General features: G+C 42.7%; 1 protein-coding gene across 1 annotated transcript in view; it reads left to right on the top strand.

Moving 5' to 3' along the window:
• Positions 1 to 12,803, top strand: part of LOC109398396 (glutamate receptor ionotropic, kainate 1) — a 693,316-nt gene that overhangs the window by 395,034 nt on the left and 285,479 nt on the right. The window lies entirely within an intron of this gene.

The following is a 12,803-nucleotide window of genomic DNA, read 5'->3' on the forward strand; positions in this document are numbered from 1 at the left end:
TACATACGATTGTGAACCAAAAGTTCGAGCGTTTTGGCTAAACAGCTAAGAATGGAGATTGGTCTATAGTTTCTAACGTCGTGGGAGTTGCCGGCTTTATGAATGGGCGTGACGGCGGACAGTTTCCATGCTTCCGGAAAAACGGCTTCCGAGAGTGACATGTTGAATATTCGGCAAACAGGCGGTCCAAATGATTCGGCGCAACGTTGAATTAACGCAGGGGGAAGTTTATCCGGTCCGGGCCCCTTGGACGAATCAATACATTTCAGTGTTTTTGTGACTTCTTCTACGGTTAGTGTAGGCAACGGCAGATGGATGTTAAACGACGGCAAGGTTTCTATCAGGTCCGGAGAGTTCGGCGGAGGAACAACATTGTAAACCGATTTGAAATAGTCAGCGAGAAGCTCAACTGATCCTTCTGAGTCATGGCTTTTTGTATCGCCAAGAGACAGTTCTGATGGAATGAACTGCGTGTCTTTTCTACGTTTGAAGAAACGCCAAAAAGCGGAGGGATCGGTCTTGACCACATCTTCAATTCGATTGATGTACTCACAGAAAGCAGACGTCACATTCAAGATCAACGTCAAGATCATCATAGGAGATTTAAACGCTCAGGTAGGCCGACGATTGGTAAGTTCAGCGCCCACCAGCAGACGAACGAAAACGGCCTACGACTTATTGATTTCGCCGCCTCCAAAAATAAAAACACAGCCTCCCTTATCGTTACACCTGGAGATCACTACAGCAGACGGGATCTCAAATCGACCACGTCCTGATTGACGGACTGCACTTCTCCGATATTATCGACGTCAGGACCTATCGTGGCGCCAACATCGACTTCGACCACTATCTGGTGATGGTCAAACTGCGCCCAAAACTCTCCATCATCAACAATGTACGGTACCGGCGACCGCAACAGTACAACCTAGAGCGACTGAAGCAACCGGATGTCGCTTCAGCATATGCGCAGATTCTCGAGGCCACGTTTCCAGACGAGGGCGAGCTTGATGAGGCCCCTCTAGAGGACTGCTGGAGTACAGTGAAAACAGCCATCAACGACACAGCCGAGAGCACCATCGGGTACGTGGGACGGAATCGACGGAACGAATGGTTCGACGAAGAGTGCAGAACGGTTTTGGAGGAGAAGAATGCAGCGAGGGCGGTAATGCTGCAGCAAGGGACTCGACAGAACGTGGAACGTTATAAACAGAAGCGGAAACAGCAGACCCGCCTCTTTCGGGAGAAAAAGCGCCGCCTGGAAGAAGCGGAGTGTGAAGAAATGGAAATGCTGTGCCGTTCCCAAGAAACATGGAAGTTCTATCAGAAGGATGCCATTCACCAGCTTAAAACCAACAAAGTAGCTGGTAAGGATTGTATGCAGCTGAACTCATCAAGATGGGCCCAGAAAAGTTGGCCACCTGTCGGCTGGTAGTCAGGATCTGGGAAACCGAACAGCTACCGGAGGAGTGGAAGGAAGGGGTAATCTGCCCCATTCACAAGAAAGGCGACCATTTGGAATGTGAGAATTTCAGGGCGATCACTATTTTGAATGCTGCCTACAAAGTGCTATCTCAGATCATCTTCCGCCGTCTGTCACCTAAAACGAATGAGTTCGTGGGAAGTTATCAAGCCGGCTTCATCGACGGCCGGTCGACAACGGACCAGATCTTTACCGTACGGCAAATCCTCCAGAAATGCCGTGAATACCAGGTCCCAACGCATCACCTGTTCATCGGCTTCAAAGCGACAGATGACAGTATTCACCGCACAGAGTTATGGAAAATCATGGACGAAAACGGCTTTCCTGGGAAGTTGACTAGACTGATTAAAGCAACGATGGACGGTGTGCAAAACTGTGTAAGGGTTTCGGATGAACTATCCAGTTCATTCGAATCTCGCCGGGGACTGTGACAAGGTGACGGACTCCCATGCCTACTTTGATGTTGGACGCTCTTTTTATTCCTTCTAAACCATAGGAAGAAAATCTGCTGAACAGACACCCGAACAGGAAGATCCGGGTAGTTTGGTGTTAAGGCCATCTTCTACAACAAAAGTAAATGCCAGGACTAATCGCTCCTCGACCCACTTAACACATTCCTATGCTCGCCAAACCACCAAGACAGAGGAACTAGTGCACCCTCAAGGTTAGCTGCGTAGCCAGCAGCAACGAACATCAACGACTCGCTTTGGGTTTTGCAAACATCAAGAACTGATGCCTACTTCGTGCAACCAGAACTGACCTACTGAAGGCAAGGGTCTCACTACTCCTCAGGCCCTAGCTGCACCAGAAGGTTGTTGGCAGTAGGGTCTTCACCTGCTCCGGCCCTTACCGGGAACCCCTTTCCAACCGCAGGCTCGGATCTAACCCAGTAGATCGACGGCACGACAGCAACGCTACCGAGACTTTCTCTCCGCAGGCAACTTAATCGCTGTAAGGGTCGATTTCGACGGTAAGGCACCGGTATGATCTACGAAGCCGATTTCGAACCGCTGGACCACCTCTTGCACCGCATCCAAACTAGCCATTCACCGAGTCCACGCGCCATCTCCTCTGTAGCTCCCAGACGATGTGGGTGATAACCGTTGAAACGGCGTTCCAGCCAAACTCATCCCTACACATCCTCTGGACAAGTCTGTCCGGAGTTGTGTCCTCCCCGCATGTGGAAAGCATACAATCACGCAGTGTGCGAAAACGCGGGCACACAAACAAAACGTGTTCCGTCGTTTCCTCAAACCAGCACAAACATGGCATTCGGGAGAACCCGCATGCCCGAGACCGTGTAGACACCCTCGGAATCAATCTATGGGTGCACCTTCCTTTGGTGGAACTGTCCCACGTGCGCTGCCATTTGACCATAGAGGCCATCCTGGCAGTCCTGCGTATGCCTCTTGTGTCGCGCATTTCGGAGCACTGTATGTCCTCCACGATAAGGATGCCGATAGGCACCATACCAGTGATGACGCAAAGGGCTCGTATAACACGATACGGTACGCGCTCGCAACCCTCAGACACATCAACCCGTATGTACTTTCTAGCTCACCACGGTACCTATCGGTACTTAGCACAGTGCCCCACGAAGGCCGCAATACCTTAGAACTCCGATCGAGTGGGTGGTAATCAACTCGACTTCTTCGATTGTCTCACCGTAGACTTCAAGCGTAATATCGTCAGCAAAGCCGACAATCTCCACTCCCACCGGAAACTCTTACCGCAACACCTCATCGTACACATTGGCGTAGCTAGGGGGGGTTCCAGGGGTGCCTGGCACCCCCAAGAACACATTTGGCACCCCCTAGAATTTTTTCTTGACAGACACCTAAAATTTAAAACTTAACACAATAATTCTAGTATTTATTAATGGCACATTTCAACAAAACTTAAGCACACCGAGAATTACTTGTATACTTGTTGTACGTTTTAGCATTTAGGATATTGGTAAGAACAATCAACAGACTTCTTTATGGATTTCTCCAGAAATATCTCTATCTATTCATACAGTGATTTCTTTAGGCTTCTTTATGAATTCCTACCGATTTTTCTTTCAATAAACTTCTCATAGTATTCTCCAGAAAGTTCTCATGGGGTTGTACATACTAGACATTTCTGCAGAGTCCAGCAATTTCTCCTAGGATTTCTTTGGAAATTCTTACTTTGATACTTTTTGGAATTCTTCTAGGGATTCCTCCAAAAATTTCTATTGGGATTCCTTCAGGAATTCCTGGGGGATTATTCAGGGCAATCTTCCTGGCATCCTTCAGAAGTTTCTCCGGTGATTCTTTCAGGAATTCTTTCAGAGATTCTTCCAGAAATTTCTCATGGAATTCCTCCAAAAGCTTATATTGGCCTTTCTCCGGGAATTGTGGCTAGGATTCCTCAAGTAACTCCTGCTGCGACTCTTGCAGCAATTTCTCTTAAAACTCCTCCAAAAATTTTCACTGTGGAACCTTCAGGTATTCTACTAGGGAAGTTCCAGAAATTCTTCCGGAAAATCTAGCTGGATTTTTTTTTCTAAAAATCCCTTCGGTGATTCTTCCAGAAATTTCTTCAAGGATTTATTCAGAACTTACTCCAGAGTTTCGTCCAGAAATTCCGCAGAGGATTTCTCCAAGATCTTCTATTGACCTTTCTCCATGAATTCCAGCTGGAACTCTTCAAACAATCTCCATTAGGACTCCTTCAGGAATACTTCTAGAGAATTCTCTTGACATACTTACTTGCTGCAATACTTTCGGGAAATACTCTTAAGATTCCTCCTGCGATTTCATCAGGGATTCCTTCAGTATACTTCTACCGATTCTTTGAAGGAGAACTGTAGGTATTCCTCCAGCTATTTGTTAGAGGAACTACTTTTAGGATATCCCCGGCATTCCTGATTCTAGGATTTCTCTAGAAATTTCTTCTATGATACCTCCCGGAATTCTAAGACTACTAGATAACTGTGGAACTTTAGAAATTATGCTACGGATTCTTCTAGAGCTTTCTCCTAGCTTTTTGGCTGGGATCTTTCCAGGCAAACTTCCTGGAATTCTTGCAGAAATTTCTTTGATTGTTCTACCACGGATTTCTCCAAGGACTCATCCAGGAATTCTTTCAGAGATTTTATTCAAAGATTCCTCCAGGAACTCGTTTTGACCTTCCTCCAAGGAAACCTCAATCAACTTTTCCTGCGGTTCTTCCAGCAATTCCTCCAGGAATTCTTACCAGAATACGTCCAGGAATTCTTCTAGTGATTCCTATACGAATTTATCCTAGCATTGTGGCTGGAATTCTTCCGGGAAATCTTCCTGAGATTCCTTCAGAAATTCCTCCTGCGATTCATTCAGGGCCTTCGTTATAAATTCTTCCAAAATACCTTTACCGGTTCTTGCAGGGACTTCTCTAGGTATTTCAAGGATTTTTCTTTGGATTCTCTCGGGCATTTCCTGTATAGTCTCCTCCAGTATTTCTTCCTAGGATTTATGCACAGATTTCTACAATGATACATCCCAGAATCCTATTAATAATACCTTCTGAGATTTTTCCTGTGATTTCTTCAGAATTTTTATCCAAGATATGTAATCCAAGGATTCTCTCATAAGCTTCTCATGCTCTTCCTCCAGGAATTTCTGCTGGATTTCTCAAGCTATTTCTGCTATGGTTCTTTCAGCAATTCCTCCTAGGTCTCCTCCAGAAATTCTTACTGAAATACCTCCCGGAATTCTTCTAGGGATTCTTCTAAGAATTTCTCCAGGGATTCCTCTAAATACTTGCTGGGATTATTCAAGGCAATCTTCATATGAGCCTTGCCTTCTGTGTTTCCTACTGGAAATCCTAAAGGATTTGGTTCCTAGGATTTCTCCAAATATTCATCATTGGATTCCTCCCCTCTTGACTTTCATTCAGGAATCTTCTCCAGAAATTCTTATTGTGACACCTGCAGGAATCCCTCTAAGGATTTCTTCTGGCATTCTTGCTGGGATTCTTCTAGGCAATTTTCCTTGGATACTTCCAGAAATGTATTTGATTCTTCCAGGGATTTTTCGTAAGACTCATCCAGGAGATCCTCTAGAGTTTTATTCATGGATTACTCTAGGAATTAATCATGATATTACTCCTGGAACTCCTCTTGGCCTTCTTATAGAAATTTCAGCTATATAAATATAAATCTCTAGAGGATTCCCTAAACGAATTTCGGGAATAGTTGGAATTTCCAGAGAAATCATAGGAAGTATTACTAGAAAACCCTCTAGTGAAATCCTATAGGGATGTACGGGAAAACCTTGTAATTAATTAGAAGGCACATAACATTGCTAATTATCTAATTAAGAGATGGGTGGGATTCGAATCCACGACTCCGTGTTCTCTAGACTGCAGTATGGTCATTTCTTTGCGAGTTTCTTCAGCACGTTTTTTTTAATTTCTGCGGTAGTTTCATTGAAATTTAATTTAATTAATTTCTTTGGATTTTTTTTTTATAATTTCAATGGCTATTCTTCTGAAATTATTTTAGATTTTTTTCTGTTTTTTTTTCTCAAATTTCTCAGGCAATTTTATCGCGATTTATTTTGCAATTATTTATGATTTAATTCTATTCATATCTATCGCTTCCGAAAATTGCTGAATAGGAAATTCAGAAATTCTAAACTGGTGCTTGCTTGAAGAAAATCCTATGAAATTCACGAAAAACTTCTCGACAAATTCCCAAAGAAATTTCTAGAAAAAATTCCATCAAAATTACCTTTGAACTTTCAAAGTAGTTGCAATGGAATTTATATAAGAATTACCAGTGGAATTACTGAAGAAAATATGAAAGCTTTTTTCAAAAATTGGCTATATCCAATCTCATAATAAATTGCCGAAATGTATTCTATAAAAAATTTCACGAACATTCACAAAAAAATGTTCGAAGAAATTCTCAAAGAATTTTCCGAAATCATCAAAGGAATTCCTGAATAAAATTTCGAAAGAATTCCAAAAGTAATTGTCGTAGTATCACCGTGACAGAACTTTTAAAGAACCACCAAAGTTTTTTTTTTTCAAATAAATTCTCGAAGGAAACCTTTAAGAAATTCGCTGAATCAATTTTCAAAGGAATTACCAAAAAAGTTCTCAAAGTAATAATCGAAGATTCCAAAATTTCTAAGGAAATTACCCTATAAAATTCCCAAATAAGTTTTCAATGCAAGTAATATCGGAATTGCCGAAGGTATTCCAAAACTATCTGCTGCAGGAATGCCTTAAATATTTACTGAAGAAATCTAGAAGATTTTTTTAAAAGAATTTTTAATAAAATTATAGAAGCGATTTATAAAAGAATTTCCGAAAAAGTTTTCGAAGGAATTGGCGAATGAATACCGAATAGCGTAGATTATCAATGTCCAAAAAAGACGAAAATCCCAAAACAAAAGTAGAATGATTTGCCAAAGACATTTCCATAAAAATGTGAGGAAGTTCCCAGAGTCATTGTCGAATGAATTACCAAAGGCTTTACTAAAAGAATTTTAAAAAGAAAATATAAATAGAATTGCTGACATTAACAAAACAATGCTTGAAATACAACTAAAAAATTGGAGAACGAACTCCCGAGAGAACATTTCAAAGGATTTGCGAATGAATTTAAAGCCAAAATAAACTAGTAATGGAATAGATGAAGAAATTTTCAAAGTTTTTGCCGATAAAATTTTCAAAAGATGCGTGAAAGGTGTTTAGAATCAATATCTCAACATATTATCAAATAAATTCTTAAAGAAATTGCCGAAGGAGATCCAAAGATATTACCGAAGAAATTTGCCAAATCCAAAGAAACTACTGAGTGGTTTGCAAAAGAAGTCTTAATTGAAATAAATTGCAGAACAATTTCCAAAATAAAAATTCCATGTGTTATACGCAATCAAGATATCAAGTTTCCAAACCTCACATCAGTACAACAGTTTGGATTTTCCAAAAAAAAGCTGTTCTTTAATATATAGCGCGTTTAAATTTGCGTTCAATTTTTTTTTATCCGCGATGTAGTGCATCATTATATGTACTAAGAAATTGAGGGTGGATCGGTGTTTTCCTGAAACTGGCACCCCCTAGGCACCCCCTAGGAAAAAATCCTAGATACGCCAATGATCGTACATGACATTCCATAACATCGGAACCAGGATGGAACCTTGCGGGACTCCTAAGGTTATGTGAAAGCATTTCCGACCCCCCTTCTGTGTCGTAAGTAACTTCCGAGAATCTTGTACAGGCACCCGGGTATCTCCAAACGCAAGAACGCATTGGCTATAACTCCTCACTCCTCACTTCTCCTTAACGAAGACCTAGCCAAACCCATTTCTCGCGAAGGGATTAGCCTCGCCGTTACCGGCACCGCTCGATTTCTGATTTTTGAAATACTGTGGGGAGGTGTCCAGGTACCACACAGGCTCCGTCAACGATCGAGCATCTTTTTCACCCCCTCAATCACCCATTCCTCGACACGGGTAGCTTGACACCTTGAATTGGAGTTGATAGTACTATTCTAAGTCGACGACTACGTGACTGACTCGCAAGCGGGTGGAGGGTTCGTCAGGCCCGTCCCTGAAACCTTCTGGAACGTCTTGAAACGCCTTGAAATACATTGAAACGCTTCCAAAACAACTCTGGAACCCTACGTGAAATTCACCTCTAAGAGTCTTTAAAATCTTTTCAAACCGCTCCTAAAATACCCTGAAACGCATTGAAACGCTTCTTAAACACCACCCCCTCGAAACCTCCGGAAAATTCACCTGAGAGCTTTTAAAGTCCCTTAAAACCCCTCCGAAAGCTTCTAAAATGCTCTGAAGCAAATTGAAACGCCTTGAACGCCCCTAAAACCCACACAGAAACTCCGTGAAATTTATCTGCGAGCCCCTTTAACCGTTATGTAGCCAGCAAAAAAAAAAAAACACCCGTAGAATGCTGACAGGGTACCCGGGTATCCAAGAATTTAAATTGATCGAAAATGAATCGCCTCTAAAACCCTTCGTGAAATTTATCTAAGGACCTCTGAAACCCCCAAAAATCCCTCTGAAACCTCCTAAACGCCCTGAAACGCATTGAAACGTCTTTGAAACTCCCCTAAAACCTACGTGAAAAGCACCTATGTGCTTCTGATGACCCCTTAAAACTCCCCGAAATCTCCTGAAACGTCTTAAAACGCATTAGCTTTGAAACGCCTATAAAACCCTCAATAAACGTTAGTGAAATTCATCAGAGAACCTCTGAAACCCGCTAAAATCCATCTGGAACTACATGAAACGACCTGAAACCCATTGAAATGCCTTGATACGCCTCTGGAACCTCCGTGAAATTCAACTTCGCACCTCTGAAGCCCTCATAAACCCCATTGAACCCCCTGCACGACCATGACACGCCTCTAAAACCCCCATGAAATCAATGTGAAACTCACCTGAGAACCTCTAAAACCACCTAAATTCCTTCTAATACACCCAGAACCGCATTGAAATGCCTCAAAATTCTTTGAGACGCCTTTGAAACAGCCATAAAACCGCTGTGAAACTAGTCTGAGAACCTCTGAAGCCTTCTAAAATACTTCTCTCTATATGCTTGAAAACGTATCCAAAACTATTGTGAAATTATTGTGAAGCTCACCTGAGAGCCTATAACGCCTCCGGAATCTCTTGAAACCTCCTGAAATAGCCTAAATATGACGTCCCATAAAAGCCCTCTGAAACCTCCTCAAGCGCCCTGAAATGCCTGGAAACGCCACTGACCGTTCCCCTTAACATCTGAAAGCCTTGAACGAGCAGTTCTCTGTCGAAATTGTCATCGTCACAGTTGAACGTGATCTTGTGATCTTATCCAGTGCAGCACACTACCTGAATTCAATCCCTAATTGAATTAGGCCATCTGTTTTCAACGCCTCATCCATTTAACGTCCCATATTTTACAGCAGCCCTCTCAAGTTCTGGGGGTGTGCCCGGCTACCCCGGTACCTCCGGTAGTTTTGCCCATGGATGCCTCCAGGAGATCCACCAAAGATTCCTATAGAAAATTCTTCAGGGATGCCTCCAGGAGTTTCATCATTGATTTTTTTTCAAAAGATCTCTCCGGAAGGTTTTTACAAAAGTACCTTCACGGAAAACTCCTAGAGTTCCCTAGAGATGCATCAGAGATTCATCCAGAAGATCCTTCCCTTCAGAGATTCCCATAGGAAATCCTTCAGAGATTCCTTCTGAAGTTCCTACAGGAATTCTTATAGGTGTTTCTTTCAGGACTAGTCCAGGAGTTTCCTCACAGATTCTTCCAGGAGGTCCTTCAGAAATTCCTCTAATATTCCAATAAGGGATAACTCCTGACGTTCTAAAGGAGATCTTTTAGGGATCATTCGGGGATTTTCATCATGGTTTCCTACAGGAATTCCTTCTTGCATACCTCCTGGAATTTCTTCAAGAATCCCTCCTAAAACTTCTTCGGGGATTCCTCTTGGGATTACTTCGGGATGCCTCATGTAAATATTTCAGAGATTCTTACAGGAGTTCTTTCAAAGATTGCTCCGGAAGTTCCCTCGGTGATGTCTCTAGGAGTTCGTTCAGGAATCTCCCTAATAGCTCCAGGAGAATCCAGGTAAGAGTTCCGTAAGAAATTTCTTCAGGAACCCCTGCAGGAATAAGTGTAGAAGTTCCTGCAGGGATTCCTTCTGAAGTTCCATTAGAGATTCCTGAAAAAAATCCTGCAGAAAATAGTCCAGGAGTTCCTTCAGAGATTCCTCTAGAAGTTTCAGGAATTATTGCACATGTTTCTTCAGAGATTCCTCAATTATTTCTTCAGGGATTGCTACAGAAGTTCCTTCAAAATCTCCCATGAGTTCGTTCAGATTATCTAATAGAAGGATCCAAGGATACCTCCACGAGAATTTAGGGATTCCTATTTTAGAGTTCTTTCCAAGATATGTTCAGGATATCATTAAAAGTTTCCTCGAGAATTGTTGGAGATGAACCAGCCGCGGGCTGAAAATCTCCTTAAAAAGGTTATAATAACAATAATAATTCCTCAAGAAGTTCCTTTAGGGATTCTCCCAGAAGTTCTTCCTGGGACCGCTTTCTAGGGTTCTTTCAGATTGTAGATTGTGATTGAGGCTTTTCCAGGAGTACTCACAGATATCAGAAGTTTTTCCAGAAGCGCATTCAGGAATTCCTACAGGAGTTTCTTCAGGAAATCTCGTAGGAGTTCCCTCAAAAATTTCCATAGTATTTTAATCAGACATAGGTATCTCCAGGATATTCTTGAGGGATCTTTTATGGAGTTTTTAAAAGTATTCCTCCAGGATTTCCTTCTGAATTTCCTCCAGGACTTCTTTAGTGCATACCTTCGGCAAATCCTTCCCCTACCTAGAAATATTCTCTTCGGGAGATTCCACAAAAACCTTTCGAGGATTCCGCCTGGTAATTCTTCGGAGAAACCTACATGGGATTCTTTCGGGAATTCCCCTGGAGTTCCTGCAAAGATTTCTCCTGAAATTTTTTCGGAGATTCCTTGTAGACTTCCTTCAAGGGCTTCCGTGGACTTTCTTCGAGAATCCATCCTTGTATTGCTTCGTGGTTTCCTCCTGGAATTCTTTTGGTGATGCGTCCTAGATTTCCTTTTGGGATTCCTCCTGGACTTCTTTCGGGGATTTTCCTGGAATTCTTTCGGGGATTACTTCTGGAGTTCCTTCGGAGATTCTTTCTTAAATTCTGGAATTTCCCCTGGAATTCCGTAGGGTATTCCTACTATAATTCCTTTGAGGATTCCTCATGGACTCCCTTCATGGATTCCTCCTGGAATTCTTTCGGGAATGTATCCTGATATTCTGTCGTGGATTTCTTTTGAAACTTCTTCGGGTTCCCTCCTGGAATTTCTTTGATGATTCCTCTTAGAATTCCTTAAGAGATTCCTCCTGGATTTCCTGCAGGGGTTACTTTCGCTGATTCTTCCTAGAATTCCTTCGAGAATTTCCTGGAATTCTATCGGGGATTCCTTCTTGAAATTCTTTTGGGGATTCCTCCTAGAGTTTCTTCGTGGATGCGTTCTAGATTCCTTCGGAGGCTCAACGCAAGGCAAGAAGCAGAGTACACAGAAGGAGAAACGGAAGAGAAGGTATAGTAGCGGAGCAAGAGGAAAGGGGCCCTGCCAAAAGTGAAAAAGAAGAGATAGTAAGGTAGGAGATAGGAAATAAGAAAGTGGGAAAAGTAGGTCATAAAGGTACCTGTAGTGCAAAAGCTGAAATAAAGTGGGTTTGTGTATCGTAAAGTGTTTAAGTATTTCCTTGGCCGCGATAGTCCAGCGCGACCCTGAGGCTGTTGAAGGAGGGGGTCTCACCAGTGCTGGGCAGGGATCGCCCACTAGTTACAAACTTGTAATTAGAAGGCAGGAAATGTTGTAAGTTGGCAAATTGAGAGAGGGAGTTTCCTTAGGATTGCTCCAGAACTTCCCCGAAAATTCCTACAGCAATTCCCCGGGGATTCCTCCAGGAGTTCCCCGGGAATTCCTCCAGGAGCTCCACGTGAATTCAGCCAGAAGATCCCGAGGAACTCTGGCAGTAGTTCTCCGGAAATTCCTCCATTAGTTATTCAAGATATTCCTCCAGGAAAATTTCGGGATTTGCTTTAGGAGTTCCAAGAGAATTCCTCCACAATTTCCCCAAAAATTCTTTTAGGAGATTCCTGGGAATTTTGCCAGGAGTTTCCTGGAAATTACTCCAGGAGTTCTTCAACAATTCCTTCGGAAGGTCACATGAAATTGCTGCAGAAGTTCCCCGAAAATTTCTCCAGCAGTTCCCCATGGAATTCTTTCAGGAGTTCCCCTGGAATTCTTTCAGAAGCTTCCTGGGAATTTCTCTAGGAGTTTCCTAGGAATTCTTCCAGGAGTTTATCGGGAATACCTCCAAACGCTTCCCAATAATTCCTCCAGGAATCCCTTAAGAATTTTCCTGGGAATTCGTCTAGGAGTTCCCTGGAAATTTCTTCAAAAGTTCCCCGGGAATTCTTCCAGGAGTTTCCCAGGAATTCCTCCGGGAGTTTCCCGGGAATTTCTCCAGAAACTTCCCAAAAAGTTCTCCAGGAATTCCCCGGGAATTCCTCCAGGTGTTCCCCGGACATTCTTCCAACAGTTTCCAGGGATTTTTTTCGGGAGTTTCCGAGGAATTCTTCTAGGAGTTTTCTAGGAATTCTTCCAGGAGTTTATCGGGAATACCTCCAAGCGTCCCAAAATTACCTCCAGGAGTTACCCGGGAATTCTGTCAGAAGTTCTCCGGAGATTGTTCCAGGATTTTCCAGCTAATTCCACCAGCAGTTTTCTGGAAATTCCAAGAACT

The sequence above is a fragment of the Aedes albopictus genome, chromosome 1 (genome assembly GCF_035046485.1).
Source record: "Aedes albopictus strain Foshan chromosome 1, AalbF5, whole genome shotgun sequence".
In the NCBI taxonomy this organism is placed as follows: domain Eukaryota; kingdom Metazoa; phylum Arthropoda; class Insecta; order Diptera; family Culicidae; genus Aedes; species Aedes albopictus.